This window comes from Salvelinus alpinus, chromosome 6 (genome assembly GCF_045679555.1).
Source record: "Salvelinus alpinus chromosome 6, SLU_Salpinus.1, whole genome shotgun sequence".
Taxonomy (NCBI): domain Eukaryota; kingdom Metazoa; phylum Chordata; class Actinopteri; order Salmoniformes; family Salmonidae; genus Salvelinus; species Salvelinus alpinus.
The window spans coordinates 65,391,685-65,409,498 of NC_092091.1; the positions used below are offsets into that span (position 1 = coordinate 65,391,685).

Here is a 17,814-nt window from a genome sequence, read left to right on the forward strand (position 1 = left end):
CCCAAACCAGAAACTGTGGATAGATGGCAGCATTAGTGAAAAACTGAAAGTGCAAACCACCACATTTAACCATGGCAAGGTGACTGGGAATATGGTTGAATACAAACAGTGTAATTATTCTCTCCGTAAGGCAATCAAACAGGCAAAAAAGTCAGTGCAGAGACAAAGTGGAGTTGCAATTCAATGGCTCAGACACGAGACATATGTGGCAGGGTCGACAGACAATCACGAATTACAAAGGGAAAACCAGCCAAGTCAAGGACACTGACGTCTTGCTTCCAGACAAGCTAAACACCTTCCTCACCTGCTTTGAGGATAACAGTGCCACCGACCGACCCACTCCCAAGGACTGTGGGCTCTCATTCTCCGTGGACGACGTGAGTAAGACACTCAAGCTTGTTAACCCTTGCAAGGCTGCCTGACCAGACAGCATCCCTAGCCGCGTCCTCAGTGTTTACGGACATATTCAATCTCTCCCTATCCCAGTCCTCTGTCCCCACTTGCTTAAATATATCCACCATTGTTCCTGTACCCAAAAAAGCAAAGGTAACTGAACTAAATTATTATAGCCCCTTAGCAGTCACTTCTGTCATCATGAAGTGCTTTGAGAGGCTAGTTAATGATCATATCACTTCTACGTCACCTGACACCCTAGACCCATTTCAATTTGCTTACCGCCTCAATAGATCCACAGACGATGCAATCTTCATCGCACTGCACACTGCCCTATCCCATCTAGACAAGAGGAATACCTGCGTCAGAATTCTGTTCATTGACTACAGCTCAGCCTTCAACCCCATAGTACCCTCCAAGCTCATCATCAAGCTCGGGGCCCTGGGTCTGAACCCCGCCATGTGCAACTGTGTCCTGGACTTCCTGATGGGCCGCCCCCAGGTGGTGAAGGTAGGAAACAACACTTCCACTTCGCTGATCCTCAACACAGGGGCCCCACAAGGGTGCGTGCTCAGCCCACTCCTGTACTTCCTGTTCACCCATGACTGCGTGGCTGCGCATGCCTCCAACTCAATCATCAAGTTTGCAGATGACAACAGTAGTAGGCCTGATTACCAACAATGATGAGACAGCCTACAGGGAGGAGGTGAGGGCCCTGGTGGAGTGGTGCCAGGAAAATAACCTCTCCCTCAACGTCAACAAAATTAAGGAGCTGGGCTACAGGAAACAGCAGAGGGAGCACGCCCCTATCCACATTAACGGGACCGCAGTGGAGAAGGTGGAAAGCTTCAAGTTCCTCGGCATACACATCACTGACAATCTGAAATGGTCCACCCACACAGACAGTGTGGTGAAGAAGGTGCAACAGTGCTTCTTCAACCTCAGGAGGCTGAAGAAATTAACCTCGGTCCCTCAGACCCTCAGGAACTTTTACGGATGTACAATTGAGAGCATCCTGTCGGGCTGTATCACCGCCTGGTACGGCAACTGCACCGCCCACAACCGCAGGGATCTCCAGAGGGTGGTGTGGTCTGTCCAACGCATCACCGGAGGCACCTTCACAGGAAGGCCAAAAAGATCATCAAGGACATCAACCACCCAAGCCACGGCCTGTTCACCCCGCTATCGTCCAGAAGGTGAGGTCTGTACAGGTGCATCAAAGCTGGGACAGAGAAGCTGTTTTTTAGTCTCTATCTCAAGGCCATCAGACTGTTAAATATCCATCACTAGCCAGCTACCACCTGGTTACTCAACCCTGTACCTTAGAGGCTGCAGCCCTATATACACAGACATGGAATCACTGGCCACTTTAATAATGGAACACTAGTCACTTTAATAATGTTTACATGCTGCTTTACTCATCTCATATCTATATACTGTATTCTATTCAACTGTATTGTAGTCAATGCCACTCTGACATTTCTTGTCCTAATATTTATATATTTCTTAACTCCATTCTTTTACTTTTTAGATTTGTGTATTGTTGTGAATTGTTAGATACTACTACACTGTTGGAGCTAGCATTTCACTACACCCGCAATAACATCTGCTAAATATGTGTATGTGACCAATACACTTTGATATGATTTGATCATTTGAATGGATGTAACAAAAAAACCTGACTTTGTTGACTTACTGTGTGAGATGAAGAAAAAATTCGAGAAGCAGGCCAGGTACCTCTGTGTGCTCATGCGCACGGCGCTCTGTCTACATTAACAGGACAGAGAACCCAGACGCTCTGTCTACCTTAACAGGATAGAGAACCCAGACGCTCTGTCTACATTAACAGGACAGAGAACCCAGACACTCTGTCTACATTAACAGGACAGAGAACCCAGACGCTCTGTCTACATTAACAGGACAGAGAACCCAGACGCTCTGTCTACATTAACAGGACAGAGAACCCAAACGCTCTGTCTACATTAACAGGACAGAGAACCCAAACGCTCTGTCTACATTAACAGGACAGAGAACCCAAACGCTCTGTCTACCTTAACAGGACAGAGAACCCAGGCGCTCTGTCTACATTAACAGGACAGAGAACCCAGACCCTCTGTCTACATTAACAGGACAGAGAACCCAGACACTCTGTCTACATTAACAGGACAGAGAACCCAGACCCTCTGTCTACATTAACAGGACAGAGAACCCAGACACTCTGTCTACATTAACAGGACAGAGAACCCAGACGCTCTGTCTACATTAACAGTACAGAGAACCCAGACACTCTGTCTACATTAACAGGACAGAGAACCCAGACACGTGCTCATTTATCACATGGAGCGCATAAAAGACGGTATGAAATAAACCAAAACTTGTTTCTCACAAGTATAGCAGATTATGAACTCTGCAAACAACATTTCCATTCCGAGAATGAGAATGGTACATTTCTGTAATTAATACATACATTAACAGAAATGAATTGCCTGTGTTCCAAACAGTAGACTACCACAGGGGCATTCATAAAAGTCCATTGCGGGCCAACACTGTATAGCTTAGGCTACTATTCTTCTATACGGAGATAGGAGGGATTCATTTAAAAAAAAAATAGGCAAATCAGTTCAGAACAAATTCTTATTTTCAATGACGGACTAGGAACAGTGTGTTAACTGCTTTGTTCAGGGGCAGAAAAACAGATTTTTACCTTGTCAGCTTAGGGATTCGATCTTGCAACCGTTCGGTTACTAGTCCAACACTCTAACCACTAGGCTACCTGCCGCCCCAGCCTAGGGAAGCATATCAGCCAAGACCGGGTCTGATCAGCGTTGATTAGTCTATACATTTTACACAAAATTAGCACCTTAGGCTATAGGCCTCAGAGCCAGAACAACCTTGTCAACGGCTGTTGAATAATTAATGAATAGTCAGGCACGTCAACCTTGTAACGATCGTCTGTTGAAGAAGGAGTGGACCAAAGCGCAGCCTGGTAAGTGTTCATGATTTATTAATAAAACTGAACACTAAATAACAAAACAACAAAGAGAACGAACGAAACCGAAACAGTTCTGTCTGGTGCAGACACACAAAACAGAAAACAACTACCCACAAAACACAGGTGGGAAAAGCCTACCTAAGTATGGTTCTCAATCAGAGACAACGATAGACAGCTGCCTCTGATTGGGAACCACACCCGGCCAAAACCAAAGAAATACGAAACATAGAAAATGAACATAGAATGCCCACCCAAATCACACCCTGACCAAATCAAAATAGAGACATAAAAAGATCTCTACGGTCAGGGCATGACAAACCTATTTTAAAAGAAGTGGTTTATTTATTTACTAACAAGCAATGAAAACATGCATTGTATAAAAGAAAGTCCACACATCAAACTATATTTGTAATGAAGTGCCATAGCCTATAGCGCTCTACATCCCCGTGGATCTAGAAGATTAGCTGCTCCAGCATCACTCTACACCCCGCGGATCTAGAAGATTAGCTGCTCCAGCATCACTCTACACCCCCGCGGATCTAGAAGATTAGCTGCTCCAGCATCACTCTACACCCCCGCGGATCTAGAAGATTAGCTGCTCCAGCATCACTCTACATCCCCGTGGATCTAGAAGATTAGCTGCTCCAGCATCACTCTACAACCCCGCGGATGTAGAAGATTAGCTGCTCCAGCATCACTCTACACCCCCGCGGATCTAGAAGATTAGCTGCTCCAGCAACAACTCTACAACCCCGCCGATCTAGAAGATTAGCTGCTCCAGCATCACTCTACACCCCCGCGGATCTAGAAGATGAGCTGCTCCAGCATCACTCTACACCCCCGCGGATCTAGAAGATTAGCTGCTCCAGCATCACTCTACACCCCCACGGATCTAGAAGATTAGCTGCTCCAGCATCACTCTACACCCCCGCGGATCTAGAAGATTAGCTGCTCCAGCATCACGCTACACCCCCGCGGATCCAGACGATTAGCTGCTCCAGCATCACTCTACAACCCCCGCGGATCCAGAAGATTAGCTGCTCCAGCATCACTCTACAACCCCGCGGATCTAGAAGATTAGCTGCTCCAGCATCACTCTACACACCCGCGGATCCAGAAGATTAGCTGCTCCAGCATCACTCTACACCCCCGCGGATCCAGAAGATTAGCTGCTCCAGCATCACTCTACACCCCCGCGGATCCAGAAGATTAGCTGCTCCAGCATCACTCTACAACCCCGCGGATCTAGAAGATTAGCTGCTCCAGCATCACTCTAAACCCCCGCGGATCCAGAAGATTAGCTGCTCCAGCAACAACTCTACAACCCCGCCGATCCAGACGATTAGCTGCTCCAGCATCACTCTACAACCCCCGCGGATCCAGAAGATTAGCTGCTCCAGCATCACTCTACAACCCCGCGGATCTAGAAGATTAGCTGCTCCAGCATCACTCTACACACCCGCGGATCCAGAAGATTAGCTGCTCCAGCATCACTCTACACCCCCGCGGATCCAGAAGATTAGCTGCTCCAGCATCACTCTACACCCCCGCGGATCCAGAAGATTAGCTGCTCCAGCATCACTCTACAACCCCGCGGATCTAGAAGATTAGCTGCCTCAGCATCACTCTAAACCCCCGCGGATCCAGAAGATTAGCTGCTCCAGCAACAACTCTACAACCCCGCCGATCTAGAAGATTAGCTGCTCCAGCATCACTCTACACCCCCGCGGATCTAGAAGATTAGCTGCTCCAGCAGCTGCTCTATCTCTCTCTCTCTCAATTCAATTCAATTTGCTTTATTGGCATGGCGTAACAATGTACATATTGCCAAAGCTTATTTTGGATATTTACAATATAAAAATAAAAATGAGAATCAAAATTGTCAACGGGACAACAGTAACAACAATCACCAAGTGTCAAAATAACCATACATTCAACAATAACAATAAACATACAGTAGAGTACATGTGCAGGTTGATTGATTGGTTTGTCTCTCTCTCTCTCTCTCTCATAAGTGAGCAGATGTTCCATCCTCTACCAGCGCACCGCTACCTAATTATGTATTGCAGCCGTGCTGTCCAAACTATCCATTGCTGTCATTTCGACAGCTTACTTCAATCTCTTCCATGGTCCCTGTATTGAAAGAGGGCCTGTCTGTCAGCATGGTGCTCTGGTGCATTGTGGTTCTCTGAGCCAGGGTTGTCTCTGATAAGTAAACAGTAAACACCGTCTGATGAATGGTCTACAGTGGGAGGGAGGGATACATGCAACGTTACGAAAATGTGGCGCCGGACAACGTGACCAGGGAGATTTTAAATTGCAGGCCATTAAAAATGTACCGGACCCATATGCATTGGATGCATAACCAACAGGAGTTGCATCTTCTGTTCATATGAATTACCATCATCTAAATGGGATTAGATTATGGTAATTAACATGAACAAAACATGCAACTCCTGTAATGAAGCAGCCAATAAAATTAGCTGGAAAACACCATTGTAAACACATGACCATATGTGACAGAAATTTAAATCTTTGTTAGAAATTTAGAAAGAGGGGGAATCTAAAATTGCAACAACTAGGCTTCTAGTCAAGATGAAAACCAACAGAACAGGAGAGACATGCTGGTTTCAATGGCATACGAGGAAGTCTATAATAATTGCCTCCACGTTTCCATCCAAACTGTTTTTAACATGCGATTTTATTTAAAATAGTTGCACAATGACAAAGAAAAGCACGTTTCACTCCAGGTGATATTCAGCTCACTGAGGTGATATTCAGCTCAAAATAGGCTCTGTGTGATGTGTGCGTGTGATGAATAAGATACATGATAACTATTTTGCGATGGGATCATTTCTTCTCCCGGGTCAACAGGCTAACGGAAACCCTGGCACACACATACACACTGAAAGGTGCCACTTAAGCCGGTCGGTATGAAGCAGAACAGAACCCAGATTAAAGACGGGCTGGAAGCGTTTTACAGCAAATCAGCTTTTTGTGATGCTGTCAGGTAGACACGGTGGAACCGTCACCGCTCTGCACAGCCTTATGTGATATCATGAGCCCGTCCTTCAGCTCTGCGGCTCACAGCTGGGAAACATGATTACAGCAGGTACACTCTTAGAAAAAAGGGTTCTTTAGCTGTCACCATAGGAGAATCCTTTTTGGTTCCAGGTAGAACTCTTTTGGGTTCCATGTAAAGCCCTCTGTGTATAAGGTTCTACATGGAACTCCTGCTATGTAGATGGGTCTTTCTATAACTAATGGGGCCAATGTTTTACATTTGGATAACAATGTTGAAATGGTTTGAAACAAAATTAAGAAAGACTTATGCAGTTCCACATATGCAAATTGTCCCATAACTCCACCTATATAACAACATAGGTCTAGGACTATACATCCTTTAAGCAGGGTTCATACAGACATTGGCAAGTCAAATTCAAGCACTTCAATTCAAGGACGTCCATAGTATACAATTGTATAATTTATATAATTGTACATATGGCCTATTATAGAATCCCCCCCCCAAAAAAATAAGGCCAATACCACTTTAAGAATGATGCATTTTTTAGGCCTTACCAGTGCCTTACCAATGCATTGATATTCAAAGTATCATTACATTCTAAAATATGTGAAAATAATGTGGCCTGACTAAATAAATTGGATGGATGTAGGGTGATTTTCCTGTAGCTTGTGTGGCCGACACAGCGACACATAATAAAGCCTTGAATAGAGGAAGCATTAATCTCACCACTTGAATATACCATCGCTGTTTTTATAATGAGAAAGCCACCAAAAAACAGGTTCCTTTTGTACTGGAAGTATTGTTATGGAAAGACAAGTTGAAGCCAGAATAAGATGTCGTCCTCATAATAACCACACGTGGTTTTACCGCAACAGAGTAGCGCAGCACCCTTCAATTGAAGCGGCGGGAAACAAACGAAAGTGGCCACATCTCTCACAAAAACGGATCAAAAAGGAAATGACTGATAATTATAAAGGAGCAGGACAACTTAGAAATTGGCTACAATAATTACAAGGATTTTCAAGCCCCAAATTGAGGAAATGTCAGATTTGTTGCATCGCAGGCGCTATTACAACAGCCATTCCTCACTTGACTGTTTTGGACAAATCCAATGTTCAAGACACCAAACATGAGAAAGGGTTAAACATAGATTTTAAATGAACCTGTGAATTTGATTGAATATACAGTAGCTATGTCTTAAAGTATTGACATGAAAAAAAATTGGCAGATTATTATCAGTGACTTATCAACATCTGTAACAAGTTGTCCAGCGTAGGAACTCTTCACTGGTACCCTAGTTTATAGAAAGACCCAGATACACAATCAGAAATGGCTCAATACTGACTGGCTGACTGACTGACTGACTGACTCACTCAATGACTGTGTTTGAGAGTACATTGCAGTCAGACTGCACAGAATTACTGATTTGTAAATTAACTTGCAGCCCAAATAACTACTTATTATGTGAACAAGATTCTAGTCTCGGTCAAATTGATCCCGTCAAACACACTGATTGACTGTATAGAGCTGAACACTATGTTTTAATTATAGAGACAGATTGGTTGGAAAATGTCCTCTTCAGCAGATAAGACTACTGAAGGTGATGAAACTGGTGCGGTATGAGCCCACAGGCCAATCACACACACACACACACACACACACACACACACACACACACACACACACACACACACACACACACACACACACACACACACACACACACACACACACACACACACACACACACACACACACACGGCCATTACGGTACGTATGCTCTGCTCAGCATCTAGACCGACTGGGAAGCTGCTGCTGCACTGTCTGCTCCTCTAATGTCTACCCAAGGTGACCAATCACCTGTCTGCTAATGCAATTCCTGTCTGCTCTTCAGTGCCAGGTCTTACATCTCTAGTGCGCACGCCGGCGGAAAAACAGCGAGGAACGAGCGAGAAGCCGCCCGCTGCAAACGATGTACAAAACAAATTCCAATCTAGCAGAGAACATGACGCTGTGACCTCTCCTATCATTTCTCTTCTCTGAGAGATGGTGGGGAGTCACAGAGGGAATTCACAGTGTTTGTGTGTATGTATGTGTGTGTGTCATGGAGGGAATTCAGTCATTTGCGGGAGGGAAGGATGATGAGGGCCCCTGTTTGAGTCATCAGCCGCTATGTATTCACTGCCCCCACTGTCTGTCTGCTGCCTGCCTGTTTCCTGCCTGTCTGCTGTCCGCATCATTGCATTTCCAACCATAAATAGATCACCATCACCATGGAATGGGAGCAGTTCTGTCCTATGAAAACACACAAAGACCAGGTGCTGTAGTAAAAGAGAGAGAGAGAGAGAGAGAGAGAACATGAAAAGAGGAGATTAAAACAGGGAGAGAGCAGTGATGATATAGCCATTCTGGTGGACAATAGGCACTAAACAGATATGCAATGGTGTGAGTAGCAGTGCCATTCCGAGAAATCTGCACACAGAAGGACTACTGTATCTTGGGGCTGAGCTGACGTGTGTGTCTGTGTGTGTGTAGGTTGTTAGAGTATGTGTGTCTGTGATTTGTGCGCATGGTTTAATAATGAGTGTACTTGGCTCCTGCGGTCCCCTGTAATTTGAGCAGATGTTTCATCTTCCTGTAGAGGAGGTGAATGGTGCTCCTGCTCTACTTCATCAGGCTGGAGTCCTTCTCCCTGTGGAGGGCTGGAGGTGCAGGTAGGAGTCACAGCAGCACGGGACACATGTAATCCTGCTGCACCTCGTTGCCTGCCCTCCACACGCACACGCAGACACACGCGCACGCCAACTTAGTGCCGCACTCAATTACCTACATTTCCCCAAACAGTCACACTCATAATTTGATTAATTCTCAGGCTTTTAAACTCCATTTCTCCCTGGGACACTATTCATTTCACAAGAACTCATTTACTGAGGATCATTCTCCTGAAATTACAACTTCAAATGCCTGTTCACTGGGCCCTTTCTCTCATTAGCCCTTTGAGTACCTAGCACAATACTCTATAAACCCAGGGCCTGGCTGACTATCTGGGAAGAGGACATAAAAACCTAATTGAGAGAACTATATTACACTTCCTGACCCTCAAATCAGTTTTTATATATATTTAGATGACCTACCAAGAGAAAAGGATGTAGGACCACAGCATGTGCAGAGTCCCACTCCTAGCTATCTAGTTTCAGATAAAGTAAAGACGTTTTATTGAGTCATCATGAAACACAGCAATACCTAGCAAATAAACCTGTGCAGGATGTCTGATGTTCTGTACCTCCAGGCATTTTTCCTTGTCTTGGGCATTTGTCTTTGATAATGCCACTGCTTTAAGCAATTTACTCCTGACATGAAAAATAACACTGATTACAGGAACATTCAGTCATATTGATTTTACACAGACATACCACATTGCGCTCCTTCAAATCCAATTATCCTGACGTTTTCAACTTTCGGCAGAAGACACACACACACACACACACACACACACACACACACACAGCTTCATCTCCACCAGATCTGGGCCTGCTGTTGTGCTCAGCCTCTCCTCATTAACCGTCTTTCTGTTCTAAAGTGTTTCATTTTGAGAGAAGATGAGCTTCACTGTTCCAAGTGGCTTGACTTCAAGCTGCAGACAGAGAGACTGGCATCTGAACTACAGGCTGCTAATGTAAAGATTTCTCCTCATTACACACCACTTTATTGCTTTTCTGCAACTCAGTTTGTATTTCTCTCAAAGCCGTTCCCAACAAATAACGGGAGCTTTTGCATGAGGCAGCCAGCGGTGACCCAGAAATTAAAGGGCTTTTATTATAGTTTCTAATTCTCAACACATTCTTTATTGCCAGATAAAAAACTGTAATATCTTAGAGAGAATGTCTGAGAGAGGAAATAGTGTTATTTACATATCCAATATTCTCTCTCTCTCCGTGCCTCTCTCTCCGTGCCTCTCTCTCCCTCTCTCTCTCTCTCCCTCGCTCTGTTTCTCACTTGCTCTCTCTTTTTCATTACTCAAAATCCCTCTCCCTCAATATTCTCCCAATACCGCAAACAAACTTTCCGGATAGCTTTCCGGATAATCAGCATGGAGCTTCCTGTGCTGATAGAATATTCAACACAGCAATGCTCCAGTACACTCCCAGACCACTCATATCGCTGCTGGTTGTCTTTATGTTACGCTCTGTGGCACTGGGAGTGCTGGTGTACAGAGAGAGATAAATGTCTGGCCTTCAGGGTCCATGGATGGATCAGTCCTACAGGATGACTCTGGGCTGCGGCACACCACAACATCCCAGTGCTTCAGTGTCTCAACACCACAGCAATACAGCATGCCACAGCAGTAGAAAGCACTGACTGCAACTACCTTTGTGTACCACAGTACACTCGCCACATTGCATTTGTCCCACCCGTAACAAAGAACCATGACATCCCTCCACACAGTAATACAGCAGTAGTATATTACAGGGTCTCAGTGGCCAGGCAGCAGAGACAAGCTTTCAGAGATAGGCCGACTGCTTAGAACCCGCTCCAGAACAGACCAGCTGTATATGCTATATTCTCACTACCGGCTTAAAGTGTCGACTTCACAGCGCAGCAATAGGAGTCTGTGCAAACACCCAGTGTAAAGCTATAGGTAAATGAATGAGGTCCTATAGCTGATTTTTTTTCTTTTTCTGCTGTCAGTACCTGGCCTAACTGCAAAGTCATAAAATCTGATTTTATACCTAACCTTAACCTTAAACCTAACCTAAACCACACTGTTAAACTTGTGCCTAACCCCAACCTTAAATGAAGGTTGTGGTTAGGCATAATTTTGTTTTCACCGTTTTTTTACGATATAGACAGTTTTTTTGCGGCTGGCCCATCTAACGGAAACTGCTCAGCTCTGCCTCCAGGACAAGATTCATCCCAATAAACGTAAACATTCATTTTTTCCCTTCTTTTTTTCTTCTTGCCACAGTAGCCCTATTTTAAGCAGCGGCTGGGCTGTTGTGTGAGAGAGAGCATCTGCAATCACCTTCCAGATGGCATCATGGACAAAAGGGCTTATGGCCAGGTGCATTCACCATCTCACCATGACAACCAGAGAATCATGCATAGAGTGGGGATTTGTGGCTACACATTATTCAATGCAACACCATACTGTAAAGTGTGTGAACACAAGAACATGCGTACAAGCATGCACACAAGCGTACACCGGTGCACGCACACACAGGCACACATTTACCTCTTAATGCATTACTTAACACATACACACACAATGCTTCATCATACTGTAACTATACCAATACATGGACAGAGTATGTACAGATATGGGATAACACAACCAGCAAGTTTATACTGGGGGGATCCATTCTAAACTCATCTGAGTCATTACTGTTCACCACCTATAAAAGGTTATAAAGGAGCAAATGACAGATGTCACAAGTGGAGCAGCACGTTTACTTCGTTCCTGTGCCACATGTGAGCCAAAGTCTCTCTCTCTCTCTCTCTCTCTCTCTCTCTCTCTCTCTCTCTCTCTCTCTCTCTCTCTCTCTCTCTCTCTCTCTCTCTCTCTCTCTCTCTCTCTCTCTCTCTCTCTCTCTCTCTCTCTCTCTCTCTCTCTCTCTCTCTCTCTCTCTCTCTCTCTCTCTCTCTCTCTCTCTCTCTCTCTCTCTCTCTCTCTCTCTCTCTCTCTCTCTCTCTCTCTCTCTCTCTCTCTCTCTCTCTCTCTCTCTCTCTCTCTCTCCCGTACTCTACTTTTATATGGAGGGAGGTGGTATTTGATAGTGGTATTTGCCTTTGCAGCACACTTAGCTATAGTAAAACATTTTTGTTTTGGTCAAATTTAGTAGATGCATTGAAAAAAAAACAACACTACCTAGACAAGGCAGGATTGTAACACTACTGACATTTGTGCACTGACCTTGCTAGCTCGTGGCACGAGGATGACCAGTATAACGCCCGACAATTGAATTGATGTGTGCTCTAAGCCCACTTTCCCTGACACAGTGCAATGTGTGTTTATACACACAAGAATTGCCTGAAAATCAGCCTAATGAGGCATAACATGGAAGAAGCAATGACATGCATTGGGTATGGATTTGTCTTTGGTGAAGCAGCATGCGGCAGATCCCTTTAGACAGTCCTTCCCTTCTCTCTCTGAGAGTGACAGGTGCTTATCCCGCAGCCCGGGCTGAGTCTGCTGTACGGTAATGAGGCACTGTTTGCGTTGAGTTGTTGTTGAGCTGAGGGTTGCCGTGGCACTCTGAAGCGCTAGACTGGCAAGGCTACTGTTCTGTAGCAGCATGATTTGAGAAAGAGCTACACAGCGACGGCTTTTCTACAGCCTTGACTGACTTGGCTCTTGTCTTCCGCCAGACAAAACCCTGAGCTTGTTATTGTAACGCAGTGTGAGCAGTGTGCTTCCGCGCGCATGCGTGGTGCTGGCCATGACACCAGGTTGACAGTATCTCAGGAGCTTTGTGCATCATGTGTTTCTATGGCCCTGCTGCTCTTAAGACACCCTGGCCTCCATTACTGTTCTGAATGTCAAGGTCAAGACATTCATCTAGTAGTGTTCCCTTGTGTTTATTATGTCCATTTATTCATTATTCACTTCTACAGTTATCTACTATTCACATCTCACTACTAGTTATTCATTATTCACTACTACAGTTATCTACTATTCAAATCTCACTACTAGTTATTCACTATTCACTACTACAGTTATCTACTATTCACATCTCACTACTAGTTATTCACTACTACAGTTATCTACTATTCAAATCTCACTACTAGTTATTCACTACTACAGTTATCTACTATTCACATCTCACTACTAGTTATTCACTATTACAGTTATCTACTATTCAAATCTCACTACTAGTTATTCACTATTCACTACTACAGTTATCTACTATTCACATCTCACTACTAGTTATTCATTATTCACTACTACAGTTATCTACTATTCACATCTCACTACTAGTTATTCACTATTCACTACAACAGTTATCTACTATTCACATCTCACTACTAGTTATTCATTATTCACTACTACAGTTAGCTACTATTCACAACTACAGTTATCTACTATTCACATCTCACTACTAGTTATTCACTATTCACTACTACAGTTATCTACTATTCACATCTCACTACTAGTTATTCATTATTCACTACTACAGTTAGCTACTATTCACAACTACAGTTATCTACTATTCACATCTCACTACTAGTTATTCACTATTCACTACAACAGTTATCTACTATTCACATCTCACTACTAGTTATTCATTATTCACTACTACAGTTAGCTACTATTCACAACTACAGTTATCTACTATTCACATCTCACTACTAGTTATTCACTATTCACTACTACAGTTATGACAAACAAGTGGTGAGAACATCTCAATTCCATAAATCCCCCCAAAAGTTACAAAACAATATGAAATTCTATTCTACTTCCTTGGGATACGCCCATGATTTCAGTCAACAAAGAATCCTGTAATTGTTTAGTCAATAATGGCTTCCTATTTCTTGTGGAAGTAAGAAAAGACCTAGAGTAAACACAGCCAATTCATCATTGTGACAACCTTATTGTTCTGCCACTGGTGCAAAGGCTGCCATTTCAGATATAATAAATGCTTACTGTACTTTTGCCTTAATCAATACCTCAGGCTAGTGCTAGTCGGTAACGCTGTGGGCGCTGCACTGACCAAGGCGCGGTAGCAGACAGTTAATCTTAGACGGGGCCTGCTTTTTTCCTGAGATAGAAACAGCACAATATTAAAGTGGGATCGCAATGGCGTGAACTTTCTCTTAATTCTTAGAATGTAGGGCTCCATGGTAATGTAAAATGCGTGTGTGTGTGTGTTGCAACCTCTGATGAATTGGCACCGCTGGGATGTCAGTCTCTGCTTAGAGCTATTCCTACTGACAGAAATTAATACTATTGTCCCAAAGTGGGAATGTTCAGTTTTTCATAGAGCTAAATCTTAATGGTCTGATCTACAGGTGCAATTAGTACTTGCTGTTGGCTGTGACATAGCTAGTAGATTGACAAAACACAGAGGCTATGTATGGCTTATTTAGTACTTACTGCATGATCAACGCATCAAACATACACTACCGTTCAACAGTTTGGGGCCACTTAAAAATGTCCATGTTTTTGAAAGAAAAGTACATTTTTTGTCCATTAAAATAACATCAAATTGATCAGTGTAGACATTGTTAATGTTGTAAATGACTATTGTAGCTGGAAACTGATGATTTTTTGTGGAATATCTACATAGTCGTAGAGGCCCATTATCAGCAACCATCACTCCTGTGTTCTAATGGCACATTGTGTTTGCTAATCCAAGTTTATCATTTTAAAAGGCTAATTGATCAGCACAGCTGAAAACTATTGTTCTGATTAAAGAAGCAATAAAACTGGCCTTCTTTAGACTAGTTTAGTATTTGGAGCATCAGCATTTGTCGGTTTGATTACAGGCTCAAAATGGCCAGAAACAAAGAACTTTCTTCTGAAACTCGTCAGTCTATTCTTGTTCTGAGAAATGAAGGCTATTCAATGCAAGAAACTGAAGATCTGGTACAATGCTGTGTACTACTCCCGTCACAGAACAGCGCAAACTGGCTCTAACCAGAATAGAAAGAGGAGTGGGAGGCCCCGGTGCACAACTGAGCAAGAGGACAAGTACATTAGAGGGTCTACTTTGAGAAACAGACAAGTCTTCAACCGGCAAAATACCAGTCTCAACGTCAACAGAGGCGACTCCGGGATGCTGCCCTTCTAGGCATTTCTGATCAATTTGATGTTATTTTAATGGACAAAAAAGGTACTTTTCTTTCAAAAACATGGACATTTTTAAGTGACCCCAAACTTTTGAACGGTAGTGTAACATTGAAAAAGCCATTCTTGTATGGTACAGTAACAGTATTGCTGTTGCTGTAGAATGTGAGCGCTATAAATCGTTCTAGAACTCCCCAGTGTTCTATAAGAACAGCCTGGAGTAGAAAGCAGTCAGCCCTGTTATCTCTTTTAATAACTCACCCTGAAAAAACACATAACATTGCTCTGAGGCCTGAGTCCATTTTTGATTAATGGTACAACACCAGGCTTGGCCTTTGTGTAACAGTTCATTCCCAGCCTTTCCACAGCCCTTTACAAGTCATTCTCAAGGTTAATGTTCCTTTCCTCTCAAAAATACTTTGTTAACATGCATTATGTGTTTGTGAGAGAAAGTGAAAGAGGTAAAGCAAGAGAGAGAAAAAGTGGGAGAGAGAAAGTGAGAGAGAAATAGAGAAAGAGTGAAAGAGAGAAAGAGAGAGTGAAAGAGAGTGAAAGAGAGGGGGGCATAGAGACCCTATAGAGTTTTTCCACAAGATGCCATTATTCATTAACAAAATGAGGTGGCAAAACGGTCAACACTGTTTTCTAGTACAGACAGAAATGTTCTACAAATGTTCCCCATAGAGCTGCTCTCAAGTGCTGCGTGATGGTCATTTGGAAATGTTTTTCCCATCATGTTGATGTATTTCACCAACATATTTTGCAATATATTTGAAGAGAGATTTTGCCACAGACACTTCTGAATGTGGTTCCATTGTTGATCTATAGTAGTAGATTCACAGTTCCAGTTAAAGATCCCATCATACCGTAGCAAAGACGGGTTATGTATTTCGTCAAACAACATTGGACAAATTGACGTGCTGTCAGCCAACCCTCGAGCTAAAATCTAGGCATCGTTACTGGAACTGATATAAGCATGACGTGTAAGTACTAAAGGGATTGTTTTGGGGTGAACACAAATAATAACAAGCAGCGATAAACTGGGGGGCAATCTGTGATTTAGATTGCAGTGTGGGCTAAGGCTTACTCAAATCTCCCACCCACGGCTCAAATTATGCTAGCAATTATAAGCACATTGTGTCTTCTGGTCAAAAATCTGCTAGCGCTACTGCTTTCACTGCATTCCTATTAGCATAAACACCGGATATGCTAATCACTGTGCCCCATCAGCTGCCCCATCAACATCAACACCAACACAACAAACACTTCAGCAAGTAATTTCAAGAGGTATAACACCAACACTTAAGACGCCATGTATTAATGTGATGCTCAGTGGGTAGCTGCCTAGCACGGTTAACCGCCACGATCTATCAATATCACACTGAAAATGGAGGGGGAATGTCTCCCAGTTTGATGTAATGATTTCCTGATTTCAGAAAACGGCAATTCCTTGTCCCACTGTTCCTGAGTCAGCAAGAATGACTTAATGTATTCCTCTCTCTCTCTCTCTCTCTCTTGCTCTTGCTCTCTCTCTCTCTCTACACCTCTCTCCCTCCCTCCCTCTCAGAGACAGAGTGACCTGGGACTGTGGTAAATCAGTTGCAGCAACATGTTAAAGGACTACAGAAGCTTAATGGGGGGCTGTAATGACTTGCTGGCTCCCATCCAGCCAGGCAGAGACACTGAATGAAGCAGGTGAGGAGACAAGCACCAAAACATCTAGCAACAACAAGCGCAAAAGTGGGACTCTATGACCACTAACACACTGTCATTACACACACATCCAATAAAGCTTATGGGGTACAGGGATGTCACACAGGGATGTCACACAGGGATGTCACACAGGGATGTTACACATCCAGCCAGGAAGAGACACTGAATAATGCTGGTGAGGTATTGTGGAGTGCTGAGGTGGGACTTAGTGACCACTAAACAGTGGACGATGGTGATACACTGTCCTGAAGCATATCCAATAACCAAACTAACTGGTTGAGGCGCTGTGAAGACATGCACCACCACAACACGTGCTGAAGCTGGACTCTATAGACAACGTATGTGGTCGGAGGGGGATGATACACTCTCCTTACAGCAGATTGAACAGAGCTTACAAAATGGTCCGCTGAATATTCTTCTCGTAGCACCAGAGGTAACACATCTCCGAATGTCCTTCAACACTGCCATTACTGGATGAATGAACGCTTCCTGTTTTAGATATTCTAAATGAGACCTCCAACTGCATGACTCAATCTCATCATTCTCTGTTCATACAGTACCAGAACACACTACAGCCAAGTGCGTGGAGAAGACGCCCTGCTGCACTGAACATCCACTTAGGAGTCATATGTCTAATGGCAGAAACCTATACATCCTGAGAGAGGTCACTTCCTGTAGTGGAGAGCAGTGCACTCATCATCCTGTTGATCCCTGAGTAATTAACATGGAGAGGAGCGAGAGGAACACAGCATCTAGTACTCTGATTTTTAATTTCACAAACACACACACACACACACACACACACACACACACACACACACACACACACACACACACACACACACACACACACACACACACACACACACACACACACACACACACACACACTTTGAGAAGGGATAC

General features: G+C 43.8%; 1 protein-coding gene across 2 annotated transcripts in view; it reads right to left on the reverse strand.

The window, feature by feature from the left end:
* Positions 1-17,814, reverse strand: part of galntl6 (polypeptide N-acetylgalactosaminyltransferase like 6) — a 256,754-nt gene that overhangs the window by 217,538 nt on the left and 21,402 nt on the right. The gene's annotated exons all lie outside the window — the stretch shown is intronic.